This window comes from Gallus gallus, chromosome 2 (assembly GCF_016699485.2).
Source record: "Gallus gallus isolate bGalGal1 chromosome 2, bGalGal1.mat.broiler.GRCg7b, whole genome shotgun sequence".
Classification (NCBI taxonomy): domain Eukaryota; kingdom Metazoa; phylum Chordata; class Aves; order Galliformes; family Phasianidae; genus Gallus; species Gallus gallus.
The window spans coordinates 124,216,945-124,232,956 of NC_052533.1; the positions used below are offsets into that span (position 1 = coordinate 124,216,945).

The window sequence follows — 16,012 nt, forward strand, 5'->3', positions numbered from 1 at the left end:
GATAGGTTATGCTGGAATTTTCATCATGTGGGGCTCTGTCAGGTCCATGTTATAGAGCTAGAATATGTCCTTGATCCAAGGAATGCTCTTCTGCATTCTGAAACTCCTCCTATGTCATTTTTAGTTTCAAGGAATTATAGCAAATATTAGCACAGAAATACAACCAGCAAAGTGTGTAAGTCATGATATTGAAATGAAGGAATGACTTGCTTAGGCCCATGCATCTGGTCCATACTGAATGGGGTGCTGAAGCTGGGAGTAGGATACACTGAGCCACAACTCACAAACCAACATAATTGAGTTATGAACTGCCAAGAACTTCTTATAGTTATTTCTGAATTACAGTTTGTGAGAAAGAAGCAGGAGTTTTCTGAGAAGATAGTGTTAAGCACCATAGCTCCAGCTAGCTTCCATGCTGCTTCATTCTGTCAGAACTGATGTGAAAGTCTTTTCATAGGAGCTGAAAAATTGACTAATTTATGTCAGGAGTAACTGGGTTTTGACTCCAGTAGTCAAAACTCATGCGATTCAGAAGATTCATGTGTTCATTTTCATACATGTTTGTATATAATAGATCTGGTTAATACAACAATTTCACAAAAAAAAAAAAAAAATAAAGCACATTTTATTAGAACCGTATATAAGGCATGATTGAAAGCTCAACTCATTAAGCAAGGTGCTGAAACATTTACATTGAAAGGAAGATTCTGAGACATCACTGGTGTTAGATGATATACAAACAGTGACACACCTTAAACAAGCCCATTGTAGTGGAACTATGGAAATTTGTGATGGTTTACAGGATACTCCTTAGAGTGTTCTAGCCCAGAAAAGTAGATGAGAAATACTTTCCTACATGTAAAGCAAACATATAGCTCTATGTTTGGTACATTTATAGCTGCTTTCAGCTGTTTCAGTAATGGAAAATTTACAGTAATTCATCTTAAAGACTCACGTGGGATTTTTCCTTGCAAAATGATATCCTTATGTTAACAGAAGAAATTTCCATGTATTTTTCATTCCATGACAGAACTGCTTTGTTGCCAAAAAAACCCCATTAGTCAGGGGCAGTTGGTGCAATGTAGTGTAGCTAGCCTAAAGTTTGGAAGTCATAGAATTTGTCTTGAGGTCTGGATGAGCACTGGCAGCCCTACAAAATGGTAAGCTGTAGAAAAAATGCCACCTATTACATTTGTACTGTTTTCCCAAATTGCACTGTGCAAAAGTGGGATGTACCTCAAAATGATAACCATGGGATTACTTACTTCTACTGGGGCCACAAATTGGGAATCTGTGTTTTCATGCAGCAGAACATCTGATGCTGTTCTCGAGAACACTGACGTTCAGAAATGCTGTTTTGTTTTGAAGGTGTTCTTTCAAAATGGATTTTGGATGAAATAATGCACAGTGAGCAAAGAATATTTAAGAAATAGGAATTGTTTCAGTAAAGTCATTTAATGAGGTTGTTCATATGGAGTCTGTTGTCCACATAAAAGTGGCAAGAAACATATCTAAATGTGTACTATCGTAAGGACACAGTACATGGGAGGAGTTTAGGAAAACAGAGATGTTAGCATATCCTTAGTATTGTGTTCCATGCATCCGTGGCTTTCTAGCAGTATATGCTGATCTGTCTCAACAAGTTACCACCTTCATTTTGGTACATCTGAAACACTTTTAATCCAATCCTGTATGTGAAATATGTATATATATATATATATATCCTTTTAAAGCATGCTAGAGTAAGTTGCAAAGCAAAGCGAAGCAGATTGCATTTTTGCTGCTTCCGTGGCAAGGGTAGAGCTCTAGCAGATTATCAATTGGAGGTTAGTTTCTCGTAATGTTTTTGGATTGGTGGTTTTAGTAAAAGTATTTGACATTAAAAATTAACCCAAGATCCAAAGATCGTGACTTAACAGCATAGTAATATTTGACTGAGTTTTGCTGTTAAGCACTGTCAGGCAGCTTCAAGTCGGCACTGAAGCAGAACACTGTATTTGAGTTTGTGGGTTGGATAAACAAACAGATTTAAAAGTTTGTTGGTATAAAGCAGGCTATTGATCTCGGTTACAGCAATCAAAGATCAGAAAGAAGCTCAAGGGATTAATTCTTTTTTTATGTTGTCTTGATTTATAATTAGCTTTTACATAGCCAAGTTTGAGCAGCTCTTTCCCATCTTTGTTGTTTGTCCTTTATCTGAAAAACCACAATGTTGTAAATGCCAGCAGGCATTGAGCTGTTTTTATGCCTCTGAAGAAGGACGAGGATTGAAAGAATTCCATCTTCTAAAATCAATAGCAGAACTCTTGTCTGGGTGTAATGCTATAGCAGGCGTTATTGCTGCAACAAAGCATAGTTATCAATCTACATATTTACAAGCCTGGTTGTATTACAGCTATTAAAATATTTACTTTTCTTAGATTCCACACAGACAAACAAATGAGTTTCAAGCTTTGTCTGAGGGAACATTTATGTTCTACATTAGATGCCAGTGAAAACATGATTTGACACCTAATTTGCTTCCCATTCCAATTATTGTGATCCTATCCCCATGTGAACAATCATCTGAACTAGTAGCCCCATAAGTCAGGGTTTGGTAGGCTGCTGTGTTGTTTAAAACCGTGGCAAACTATGGCTGAGTTTGGAAAATGGTTGCCAGTACCTTCTAAGTGATCTCACCTCTTAAGTGCTGAGACTAAATAGAAAGTTATTCTACTTCAACTCCACTTCTTTCCTGCTTTGCCTGTGTGTCTGCAGAGCTCTGGTGTCTGCACAGCTACTCGAGCAGCTGAGAGCAGAGACGGCACACAGTTGAAAGAGCAGCAATGATGAGGCTCACAATAAAGATTTTGCCAAAGGCTTGGAGTGTCCTCTCTTTCTTCTGAAGGATTCAGATGTCCTTGGCAGGCTTAGCAGGTACTCAGGAACTCCTGAGCAGTGCTCCATTTCAAGCAGTTTAGGTGATAGACACATAATACAAACAAATATGATTGATAGATGAGAGAATGAGAGATGACAGGACTTCAAGAAAAGACGTTGATAAAAAAAGCATGTGAAAAAGGGCCATGTATTCTTTTCAAGATTTTTTTTCTACCCTCTCAAGTCAAAAGAGGTGCTGTAAACACAGAAATGCCTGTTAGTACTGCTTAAATGGAGTTATACAGGAGAGGCTACAGGAACAAGAAGGACAGTGCTGTTTCTCTCTCCAGCCCCAGTAGTACTCTGTGCAGGGCAACCTCCACATCCCCTTTTCTGGTCTTCAGAGCAGCTTTTCCATAATGAGGAGGAACCTCTAAGACTGAGACATCCTTGCACACAGTAATTAAGATTAATGTGTTTGCTAAATATGAAACTTGTGTACTGAGTGAATCTCTATAGGGGACATAGTTTATGCAAGCGTGAGGCCAGGTGCATGGACTTTTGGAACAAATGTTACCAAACAGCATCCCTTACCAGGTTGAGCAGAGCCAGAATAGCTGTGTTCAAACAACCTTAAGACATGTTGAAACTACTTATTGACTTCAAAATTGACTTAAATGGCTCTTGCACTGATAACCCACAGCATGTTTTTAAACTAAGGTTATTTAGTAAAGTGATATTAGATAAACAAACAACAAAAAAAAAAAAGGACACTAAACCTGATCTTGCAAAGGCTTAGTGGCACATGAATGTGAGTAATATAAAGAGGCATTGTGAGTTGCCCTCTTTTTACAGTATCCTGGACAAAACTGTGCTTTCTGCAGTGAATAAAACTCAAATGAATATTGTAGACCACAGGAGATGGTCTCCACATGTACATAGTATACAAACAGAGAAGGTACACGTCACTGATAGATGTGTTCAGGCATAGATGTTCACAAAACCTGACAGCACCCAGAAGTTTTTACAGCTCATCTCTTCTTCAGCTCAAATCTTTACATGGCTTTGGACTTTGTGAAGGTGGCTGTTTGGGGCTTTAAGCCCCCTGTACCATTGCTTCTTAAACTTTATTTAAACGATTTCAACTTTCAGCAGTTTTCAGTGGATTACAACAAATCATTCAACTATCTGGTGCTCCTGTACTTTGCATCCTCAAAACACTATGTAAGCATTTTGCGTTGGATTTGTTGCCTCCATCTTTCCCTTGGAGCACTTAAATTACCTTTACAAAATATGCATGCATTAAATCAGACACATTATACATTTGAATGAATCTGCTATAAAGTGCTTTCCAAGTCATCAAACAAAACAAGCAGCCTGCAAACCCAGCTTTGCTCTTAGAAAATAAATCCATCTACAGCATATCAAAGATAGCCCAGGACAACGTTCTCAGCTACAAAATACAGTCCACATTATTTCTCCCAAAGTAACACAGACTATTAAATGAGCCACTGTAGTAAGTCCTAACGTAGGTAGATAGTTTCATCTCTGTTGAAAGAGCACCTTAAAAACTTTCCCCAATGCTGAGCTGGCCATCCTTATAAAACTTCTATGTAGGAGGTAATGTGTTTGGATTGTTTACTTCTTATGATCAGAAATAAAGCAGAGGGGTTCAATTACATGAAAGGTAGTTAATACCAAACCTGGGATTTGAAATCCTAGGAGCTCTTTTCTCCTATTATAAAAATTTAAATTTGTGTGAGTTCTTTTTCTCTATTAACAAGTTAAAAATGAAAGGTTATTTTTTCTTTAAAAGAAGGTTTGTGCAAGAGAACTTCCCCAAAAATTCTTATTTCTTACAGTTTACGATGTCCTGAAATCACAGTTCTAAGGTTGTATTCCTTCTTGAAATAACATTCTTTAGTTACATACGGATATCTCATACAGCTCCATCAGTAGGAAAATACTAGCTTTCACCATTATGTGTGGTCCCGATAGTAACACTTAACATCATCCTTTATTTCCTCTTTCCAGTCAATAACAGCAGGGGGTCCATCTCTGTTTTCCTTCCTCCACTGTCTCTGTCTTGGCATTCTGCTTATGGCCATGGAGTAGCAGGCAAATATTACTTCTTCAGGCAGTTATACCAATTACTTCAGGCACGCATACCTCTTCAAATTAACTTCTCCATGTGCCTTAGCAGCTGTTGCTGCTTTATCACTTTGCTGCCAGATGGGCAGCAGGCACCAGTCCTGAGACAGGGCCAGCTGAAATGCCATTCCATCTTTATTGCAGAGGCGCCATTAAATTCCTCACTGGAAACTGGATAACCTAATCAGATACATTTTTTCATTACAATCCTGTTTCACTCTTCTTTATGTGTGTTAATAATAATTGTCAGTGAGTCAGGACCAATTTTGTTCCAAAGGAAATACTGAAGAGTTATGACATAGACACATACACATGGTTCCTTAATTGGTCCTGAATGCAACTCCACACCACTTCAGTACAAAATTTGCCTTAACTTGAAGCATACCTAATTTTCTTATTTACGCATCTGAGCCTTCCAGATTAGTCTTACATGTAGCACAATGTGAAAGAATATTTTAAAAATATTTGGTATGACATAGCTACATTTTAAAGCAGTATATACCACCTCGTCTGAAATGCACACACGCAAAAAACCTGTAAAATCATTAGTTTACAAAAAATAAAATAAAATAAAAAATCACTAAAATATATTTGGACTTCAGTTTGATGCCAACTTTATCCCACTGTACAGAATGAATCATAGAATGGCCTGGGTTGAAAAGGACCACAGTGATCATTGAGTTTCAACCCCCCTGCTATGTGCAGGGTCGCCAACCACCAGACCAGGCTGCCCAGAGCCACATCCAGCCTGGCCTTGAATGCCTCCAGGGATGGGGCATCCACAGCCTCCTTGGGCAACCTGTTCCAGTGCGTCACCACCCTCTGTGTGAAAAACTTCAACCTAAACCTCCCCTGTCCCAGTTTAAAACCATTCCCCCTTGTCCTATCGCTATCCACCCTCGTAAACAGCCGCTCCCCTTCCTGTTTATACGCTCCTTTCAAGTACTGGAAGGCCACAATGAGGTCTCCCTGAAGCCTTCTCTTCTCCAAGCTAAACAGGCCCAGTTCCCTCAACCTTTCCTCATAAAAGCAGACCAAGTTACACTGCTAAACCGAATATAGATACTGTCATGATAATCTAAAATACATTGTATTGAAGGAATTGAAATACTATTTGCTAATTATGGCTGGAATGAGAGCATGGCATGCTCTATTGTGAGCCTTTCCATTCCTCAATAATACATTACAATCATAAGAAAGAGGCCGTGGTTCCTTTTTTCTTAACCTATTAAGTTTTAAACTTTTTTTTTTTTTTTTTATCATGTATCTTCCAAGGTACCAAAAGAGAACTTCTAAATTGCCACAAAAGCTTTTACTTCCTCACACAGCAGATGTTGTAAGCTATTTTCTCCTACGTCATCTTCACTGTCTGTATCTGGACACACTCCAGCAATGACAGAGACATAAATTACTTTTAATCCGAACTCATGGGCAAACTGTGCTTGTTGTTCCTTAAGACCTCTGCTGCTCTCAGGAGTAGTGACATCACACGTGCAAATGTCCCAGAGTGTCAAGACCCAATTCAATATAGGCAGTACTGTTTGTTTTGCTAATTCCCAGAGAATTTGTATTACAAACACAAACTACTTGCCTGAATTATGTATGTGCAAATAGAGGTTGACAAGTGTAGAGAAGGATCGTGTCTTTCTTATTTGCGTGCATGGCCTTAAAAAGGTTTTGTAGTTTGTTTCTTTGTTTCTGTTTTGTGGTTATATTTTTCCTGAATTGGATGTGACGTATTGAACTCCTGCTGAGAGCAGAGATTAGGTATCTCGGGTCTATGTAATAATAGAATCATAGAATGACTTAAGTTGGAGGAGATCATCCAGTTCCAACCTCCCTGCCATGGGCAGGACTGCCACTGCCCAGCTCAGGCTACCCGGGGCCTCGTCCAACCTGCCCTTGAATGCTTCCAGGGATGGGGCATCCACAACCTCTCCGGGCAGTCTGTGCCAGGGCCTCACCACCCTCTGAGTAAAACATTTCTTCCTAACATCTAATCTAACTCTCTCCTCTTTTAGCTTTAAGCCATTCTCCCTTGTCCTGCCACTTTAAGACTGTCTAAAAAGTTCATCCCCCTCCTGCTTGTGAGCTCCCCTCAAGTACTAGAAAGCTGCAATGAGATCTTCCCACAGCCTTCTCTTCTCCCAGCTAAAGAAACCCAACTCCCTAAACCTTTCTTCATAGAAGAGGTGTAAGACCTCCCATCCTTATTACTCCCTCTCCCTTTAAAATCTGTCCTGCACTTTAAACTTTCAGCCCTTCATATGTTTCCTGTTATTTCAGTACTCACTTGCCCATTTGGCCAAAGGTTGCTGGCAGAAAGCTGGCTACATATCTTAGGCAATACCTTTGGAGATAGCTTGAGAATTAAGACAACTGAGCATGTAATAAACACAATGTGCAGTGATACGGTCAATCTCAGTAGCTTCCTGAGAGATACAGGAAGCTTTTTACAAAGTTATCCTTCATAAACATTCTTAATACAGGAGCAAATTGTACTGACCTTTGGGATCCATAAGACATTTGTTCATTTGTTCATTTGTTCATTTTTTCTCGTCTTGACTATTTGGAGTTCTACTTAGCTCAGTATGAGCAGCCCTTTCTGGTCTTTGTTAGTATTCCTTTACCTCAGAAACCACAAATGGAGTCCACTGATGGTAATCACATTGGTCAGGCATGATTTACCCTTGGTAAACCCATGCTGACTGCTCACATTCACCTTCTCTTTCATGCTCCCAGAAGGCTTTATTTACATTGTGTGCCTTTTAGATAACAGACAAAAAGCATTTAATCAGAATATATTTTTATTGCTGCTACACCTTTCTCCCCACATTTATTATGATACAGTGCATAGATTATGAATAATGAACACCATCAATGCATAACAAACACAGTCAGGGCTGTATCCAACTCTCACCCAGATCTGGGGACTGCACTGTGTGTGGGCGCTCACATCAGGTGTTTGAATTTTGTGCCCTGCTAAAGGAGGATGGGAAGGCAGCTGGAGAAGGACAAGAGCCACACAAGCTGTCCCCCCTCCCTCTCTGCCATCCCGCTTCTCCCAGTAATCTCTACCTGCAGGCTGTTGTTCCCTCACTGAGAACTCTTTCTGTAAACAAAGTGAAGGAAGGAGGTTAAATAAAGTCTATGCAACAAGTAGCTACATAGCTGAAGACTTGATCTTATTCACTAGAGCGTTACAATAGCTCTAGGACAAGTTCTCCTCGGGCCAGTGGAGCAGAAAAGGGAAACACAGCAGCAGTCAGATGGCTTAGTATAACAGAAGGCTGCTTCAACAACTGATATAACAAAGTAATTTTAATCTTACTGCAGCAAATTGCAAAGGTTTTAATCATGAAGAATTGTGTAGAATTTCCCCCAAGGAGTTATTTTGAAAGAGTGCTAGGCATTTTATCTAAGCACCCCTTCTAACCTGTTGCACTTAAAAGCATTCAGGCTTCTAGAATGTGCTGCTCAGGGGAGTTCTTTTTATTTTATTGATATCCACTGGGGAAAATAGGCAACAACACTATCATAAAAGGGTTGGTTTTTATTATTTATCTTAAAAGCAATTTGCTTTTTCTAATCCTGTCGAAAAATTGCATGGTGATGAAGACAAGTGGATGAGCTGCTTTACTGGATAGTGGATGAGATGGCTTCACTGACTGACTAGAGGTGGGAAAAGTCCCAGGGAAGCACACAAGAGAAAAACTCAAGCAAAAGGAGAGTTTTAAAGAGAAACATTATCTTTTCTTCTTTCCTTTTCCTTTCGCTTTACTCTTCACCTCACTTCTCCTTTTCTCTCCTCTCCTCTTATTTGGTACAAGCACCAGCACCTTCATGTTAAACTTTGATCTGCTCAGTTTTGGCAAGGTAATTTTCAGAGCCTATAAAGCACTTCTTTCTGTGTGAGAGGGAACAGGTTGCACTTGCCACCCCTGGAAACAAGTGAGGGATTCACAGTGCACCCATAGCTCCCAAGAAAGCAGATTCAGATATGTAACCTTTATGTACTTTGAGTAACTTAAAAACAGATGTTTTCAAGCTGTTTACTAAGAAAAGCATAAAGTAGGTCACTTGTGGTTGGAGAAAGTGGATGTATACCGTGGACAACAACTGGACAATGAGTTGCTCTTCCACATGCCAGCATCTTGATCTGTGCAAAGCAAGTGTAAGAGGCCACAGCGTATTTCCCCACCTGTTTCCTGCTCTGTAACTACTCCTGTGGTCTGGAACCCAAACCAAGGAAGAAAGCTGTGATTTCAAAGCAGTACAACATGAGCAAAACATTCAATGTCCATGGATCTGCTGCGCCTACAGCCCTGCAGAAGAGTGAAAAAGTTGTCCAGCCATAACCAGGTCCTTGCAGATTCAGTATGTTGTTGCAAGGAACACCACTATTTGTTCTGGTATCTGGTATCTGCTTTAACAGAAGGAGAAAAGAAGGAAAATCTGGTCAATGGAGGGGACAAACTACAGAGTCAAGGGCTTTCTCCAGTCTCAGAGCTTGAGCAAGACAAAAATGCACCCAAGGGAGGTGTAATGCTGGAGGAAGGCCAGCCTGTCCCTATCAGACCTTGGCTTTCAGGGGAAATGAGGAAGTGGCTGAACTGTTTGCTTCTTTCTCACAGATGAAGCTGTACCACATCCAGTCTCACTGAAGTTATTTAAGGTACAAATTAGCAAACTGTACAATTCTCCCTTTTCCATTTGTTGTTGTTGTTTTTTTTTTTTTTTAATTAAATTTCAGCTTACTCTGAACAAGCACAATTAGTGCTACTTTTGCAGCAGTTACACTTTATTTCTTGTATTTCCACAACAGGTCAATTCAAACTTACAAAGAAGTGGTTAAACTTATTTTGAGTTTTCTAAGTTATAAAACTTGCATTATTATTGCACCTTGTAGTTCTGCGTCACCTTTTGTTTTTCCTGATAACAGCTTTAAGAGGGAAGGGCCTCCTGTAAAGGAAGGAAGCCTACTGTAATCTCATCAGCCTTCTGAGCTGAGGTACACGGTCCTGTTTTAGTGCAGAAGAGATGAGAATTTACTACAACATCAAAGTGGCTTAAACTTACAGATGACCCTTCTGCTTTCTCAAGGGACTGCTGTACAGGATGTCTCTTGGAAGATCAGAAGCCCCGTGTCTTGGAGTCCATAATCCCTTGGTAACACTGATGTCAACAAATACATAGTGAATCACTTGATCATGTAAACAAAACTCTGCTCTGACAACTAAATCTAGTACCTACATAACTGCCTCAAGATATGGAGATGACTTGTTTTGTAAAAATTGGGTGGAAGTTGCAAGGCTGCTTAACAGTCATAAAGGAGAGTTTATATACAGCTTGTACAGCTCTAGAAAGCAACAGCAGAAACAGATTTTTCCCAGTGCTTATTTTGGACATCACTTTATAGTACAGCTAAGATAAAACCAAAAATATCATTAAGTTGTTAAATAAGTGAAGGGACAGGTTAAAAATAAAACAGGAAACTATTCTGCTTCCTGAGCTACTTCTGCTTCCTAGGCAATGCAGACCAGGTCCTGAAAAAATATCATTTAACAACTAGACAAAAGTCAAGAGATAAATTTGAAAGGCCATCTCCCTTGCAATGCTTATGATGGGCTCTCCTCAGCCTGCAGTATGACTCCTTTAAAAGCATTAGAAGTCAATCAATCAGAAGATGCTGGCATACCTTTTAGAAGAGTCTCAAAGGGAAATTAATCTTCTAGAGCTGTTGTGTTCCACAAGAATTTAGTTTGGCAGTCCTCATGTGGTGTTCGATGTATCAGCATGCCAATTAGATTTTCTCAGAGAGCGTATTATTAATCTTTGCCCTTTATAAAGCCTTGAGTTTCTCTGTGTTTTATACAGTACGAGCCTAAGACCCTATCAACGATGTCCTCTATGGATCTCCCACAACCCAGCAACTTGGGTTGTGAGATGGAAGAAATGTTCCTTGTGATTTCCTTTATCATATAGGAAGGAGGAGAGGGCAAATGCTCATATCTAGAAATAAAAGGGAATGGCATAGATTACACTCCTCCCATACAACAAACTGAACCATTTTCAGACCTGCAGCTGGTTACATGCACTGCAGTGGGTGCAGAAATTCATTTCTCTTTGTGGAGACCAACTTCTCCCTGAACGGGGCCAGATGTGCTCTTGCAAAAGGTATTCAGGAGTTTGCAGCTTTAGTTCCTTTATCAAGACAGATTTTGGCCATTGTGAGCAGAGAGAATTATGAATGAGACCTTGATACAAACTACTAGTCTCTTACCCATATCTAGAAACTTTTGAGAAAGTTTATGCCCATGTTAGCTTGCTCAGTAGCTGCAATTGAGCAGAATTATAGCATTGTAAGGAATAGTAAACCTTAGATAGCCAGCTTTAGTGCTGGGGTCTAAAGAGAAAGGAAATAGGAATAGTCAAAGCTAAAAAGCAATGTTCAGGATCCTCAGCAGTGGGTTTGTAAGCATTTCCAGGCAAAGCTGAAACCTGTAAGAGGCCAGGATTTCTGGCCCATGAACACATGGGATTCAGGAACTGCTCAGCAGAAGATGACTGGTGGAGCAAATTTCACAGGACAGCTGAAAGGGTCAAGCCCTTAGAAATTCCTTAGCAAGGCAGAAAACAAATCTGTAGGCTTACCACTAAGTATAAAATTATCATTGAAGTGGACAGTCTTGATGTTGTTTCCCCTCTCAGAGAAGATGTTTCCTAGAATAGTTTTGTTCATATTTACTGTTACGCCAACAAATGTGTATCAAGTTCCTTTCTGCTGCTGCTTTTTCTTCTCAGAACCTCTGCCAAACCATACAAGGAAGAATCTCCACCATTTACAGACAGTTTGAGAATCTATAAACTCTAATTCCTGCAATACGCACAGAAAAGCAAAGTAAAGAGAGGAATAAATATTTCTTGCCTGCTTTGAAGGCAAAAACTGTGCAGCAAGGAATTCTGAATTCTTGTTTTAAGTAAGTATAAAATCCTGCAAGGGACTGTGCCAATGAATGCCCTCTCTTCAGCTCTGACCTAGCTTTTCCACACAAGATCACTCGCCTCATGTCTAGGTGTAGAGGTTCTCTCAGCCCCTCTCTTGGACCTGATCTTCTAGATGAAATGGTTGTATTCCACATTGTTTTTCTTCTGTCATAAAGAACCACACTGGTCCTTCAAAGCAAAGATGGAAATACTAATTAGTACAAATTATACTATGTAGTTACTCAAAGGACTTGCCAGCGGAACTTGGGAAAGGAAGAGGGGAGGAGGAGAAGGAAGTGGGAGGAGAAGAGAGAATTAGTTTGTGGAAGGCACTTTGTAACTTCTTCATATTTCTGATGTACAAAACCAAAGCAAGATCTGCACTTAGACACAGAAGCCTGGCTAAAACCAGAATCGCTGCCAAAACAAAAGGCTGTTTTGGTAAAGCATTTTAGTAAACAGTACTTTCAATGTACTGTTGTTTTCTTCTCCAAGTCCCTATGAAAAAGAATAACACTAGCAAAATTTTGGAGGAGGAAACAATATAGAGCCAAGCACTGAGGCAAAAGCTACTTGAAGCTACTTGGAACCTATGCATAGAAGAGGGGAGACCTGTACTGACAAGTCATCTCAAAGCACAGTGAGGTAAAGTGAGCAGAGCAATAGCAAAACATTATCCCGACATGCAATTCCCACTGACAACAGTAAACACAATTTAATGTATAAAATGTATAATGTGTGTGTGTACACGTATTACAATATATATACAATTCATATTGTGCGCAATGCTCAATAATGAATAATCACCATCTTGATAATTATGTAAATGTAATTATGTAAATGTTTATTTTTTACATGGTTGTACTGTAAGTGTTGACGTAACTGGTGATGTGCTAACCCAACCGAAATTTGTGCAAATGTCATCAGAGATTAACCATACTTTTCTGTATAGCTTTGTTTGAATTTGCTTGTTTTGGAAACAAAGCAAAGCTTTACCTTCCTTTGTTAAAACTGTATAAGCAGCAGAATGAGGCAGCATTTTACTCTGCCTCATGAGCCATTAGTAAGGTTCCCAGAATCAGCAGATTTCCAAGTGCAGAAGTTTTATAAGATAATGATACAGGGGTCAGAAGTGTCCTGTGGGCTGTAAGACATACAAGGATATACAAAATACCTGGTTCTGATGTTTGTCCCAGTGGTATATTTGACCTACACCTCACAGAAATGTACTGATACAAAATAACACATTTCTGCAAGGTGTAAGTCCCCTGCATTAAAGTGATGACCAAATAGTTGGGATCAGTCATCACTTGCAACAAGATCTGGATTGACATCAGTATTAAATTTAGATCAGCAAAAGAATGAGAGATGAACAGCGGTTGGCATCTTCTTGGAGGTGAGTAATCCTATCAGCAATGTTTTGTTTACGAAGACAGCATTTGTTATGTGAAATTTTCCCACAATGCATTTTTTCCTACAAAGACCTTTCAGATTTTCAGAACACAGCAGTATTTTTCCACACAGTTAATTCATTATTGAATTTAATTATTTTTTAACTGTATCTGTTTATTTATTGTGCTTGTTAATGTAAAAACAAATTAACCTTTAATTACGTTTCAAATGCACTCATCTCTTTGAAACCTGGACATTTGTATCAGTTCACATCAGGATATTACAATTTAGTGATCAGACCTGGAGCAAAAAACCATTAGCGTTATTATTCCCACCAGATCTTACACTGACAGAAGTGATGGAAGAATGTGACTCTGTTCTCCAGCCTTAGAATTAATTTCTAAGCATCTTTACCATCTCCAGTGAAACTCTCAAGTTATTTCTGTGACAGCATCACTCCAATTGTCTGCGGCTGCTCAATAATCAGAACTCGTAGAAAATTCTGATTCTAAAAGTTGTTCTCATTCTGAATGGGAACTTTTTATAATTCCTTAAAATGTAAATTTCTGGAGGAGATGCTGTTTCAGGAAAACAAATGCATTTCCCTAAGATAATTAACTAATAAATGGCTTTGAGAAGCACTTGGAAGTTCTTTTCATTGTAGCATTTCATGAAAATCAGTGGGTGTTTTAGAAGGTTCAGTTGTTAACAAAACTTCATTTCCCAAAGGAGAATTTAACGAGCAGTAAACTTTTACCTTTTAAATTTTATCCTTTGTTTTCTACATTCCGTTCTTCTGAAACTCAGCAACGGGAGGTCTGAACAGTCACTTTCACCACCTCTTTTTCTGGGTGTGAGTCTCTTACTCCATCTGCCTGTACAGAAGTGTATTACAATAACGATATTTCAACTCTTTCTATGTGGCATTTTATAGCTAAAGATTGCCTAAAGGCTAAATATTGATATCAAAATATAGTAATAAATGCTGTAAATCTAAAATACACCCCAGCTTTATATTTAGCTTTGTATGTAGGAAGCAAGTGATGACTACATGAGTCCTTTCTGCATTTTCAGAGACTATTGGAGTAATGGGTAGATTAGGAAAAGAAGCTTGACTAAGAAAATTAGGAGGAAGAAATAAGGCTTGAAGTTGCAGAATACACGTACAGTATCTCAACTAATAGGAAAACGCTTTCCAGAGAGTGGGTGTGCTTGGAAGTGGATGACAAAATTAATTGGTTCTCTTTAGGGAATTAGAGAGAAGATGAAATAGCACTAGAGACTGACTGTAATTCCACTGTCTGCTCTTGCAAATGAAGTCTATGGAGATTTCCTCTAGTCCCAAAAATAGTGAAAAATTCTAAGAAGCAATGCTCGGCTGTAGAAGCAGGCTGGATGCAAAAGGGCCAAAGTGAATCAAAGCAGAAGATTCGCAAGCAGGAAACAGGCAAAGGTAACCACTGACAAATATTTGCCTGGCTGTTTTGGGTAGATTTGGACCGTACATCTGTTCTGAAGGACAGGAATGAAACAAGTGGAAAACAAATACCAATACAAGAATCAAGGCTGAATTGCAGGAGATTACAAGCGTTTATTACATTCACGTGGACACCTGACCTTTGACATGAAAATATGATCAGACAGAGAAGGCATGCTGAGAACACCATAGCTCACCCACTGAAGCAGGCCGCTAGTACCAACAGTGGCTGAATCCCTCTGTTTATAACTTGGACGCCTTCTGTCTGTGCATGTGACACGTACTGAGTAACGAGTATGTGTTGTCCTAGGGTGCAGGAGAGGATGCACCCTCCCTTTGCAGCACCTCAGTGTCTCAGTGAGAAAAGATCTGTCTGCAGCATTTCCTATGAGCCCAGGGTTTTCATCTTATGCAGGCACACTGTTTCCCTTAGTTGAGATAGTCCAGAGTTATTCCCAGACTCCCACAGAAGGTGGTGATGTCTTTTTACTGAGTGGCTTAAAGATGCCTTAAATATCATTTGCTTCCTTTCCAACTGAGACCCACCTGGTAGTTACTTATGCTTACTGTTCAACTGCCTCTGCGCTCCTCACCACTGACAACAGAAAACAAGAAGGGATGGTAACTCTGCACTGTCTATTAATGACTCTGCCCCAAATGGCCATTTTATTGTACAAAATGTGAAAGGATATTTTTATAACTCATCTGCCAACTATCCCCAAATCCAGTGTAGATTTTCCTCTGATGTGTTCCATCTCCCAGGCAGACTCGTGTTTTCTACATGTAACTGCTGAACAAGTTGGCAGGATGGTCCATACAATTGTATCCTTGGCTGCATTAAAAGAATTGAAACTAGCAGGGCAAGGGAGATGATTCTCCTGATTCTTCTGCTCTATTCGTGAGATCCCACTTGCATTCAAGCCTAGGACCCCCAGCACAAGAAGGACAAGAGCCTGTTGGAGTGGGTCCAGAGGAGGCCATGAGGATGATCAGAGGACTGGAGCACCCCTCCTATGAAGACAAACATAGAGAGTTGGGGTTGTTCGGCCTGCAGAACAGAAGGCTCTGGGGAGACCTCATCACAGCCTTCCAGTACCTAAAGAGGGCCTACAGGAAAGATGGGAAGAAACTCTTTATCAGAAATTG

The 16,012-nt window shown here is 39.7% G+C and overlaps 1 protein-coding gene across 1 annotated transcript in view; it reads right to left on the bottom strand.

Moving 5' to 3' along the window:
• LOC112531880 (transmembrane protein 64) overlaps positions 1 to 16,012 on the bottom strand; it is a 44,363-nt gene that overhangs the window by 15,482 nt on the left and 12,869 nt on the right. Inside the window, exon 4 of the mRNA XM_046937879.1 lies at positions 14,147 to 14,264. The gene's annotated coding sequence lies outside the window, so the exon portion shown is untranslated. The remainder of the gene's footprint in view (positions 1 to 14,146; positions 14,265 to 16,012) is intronic.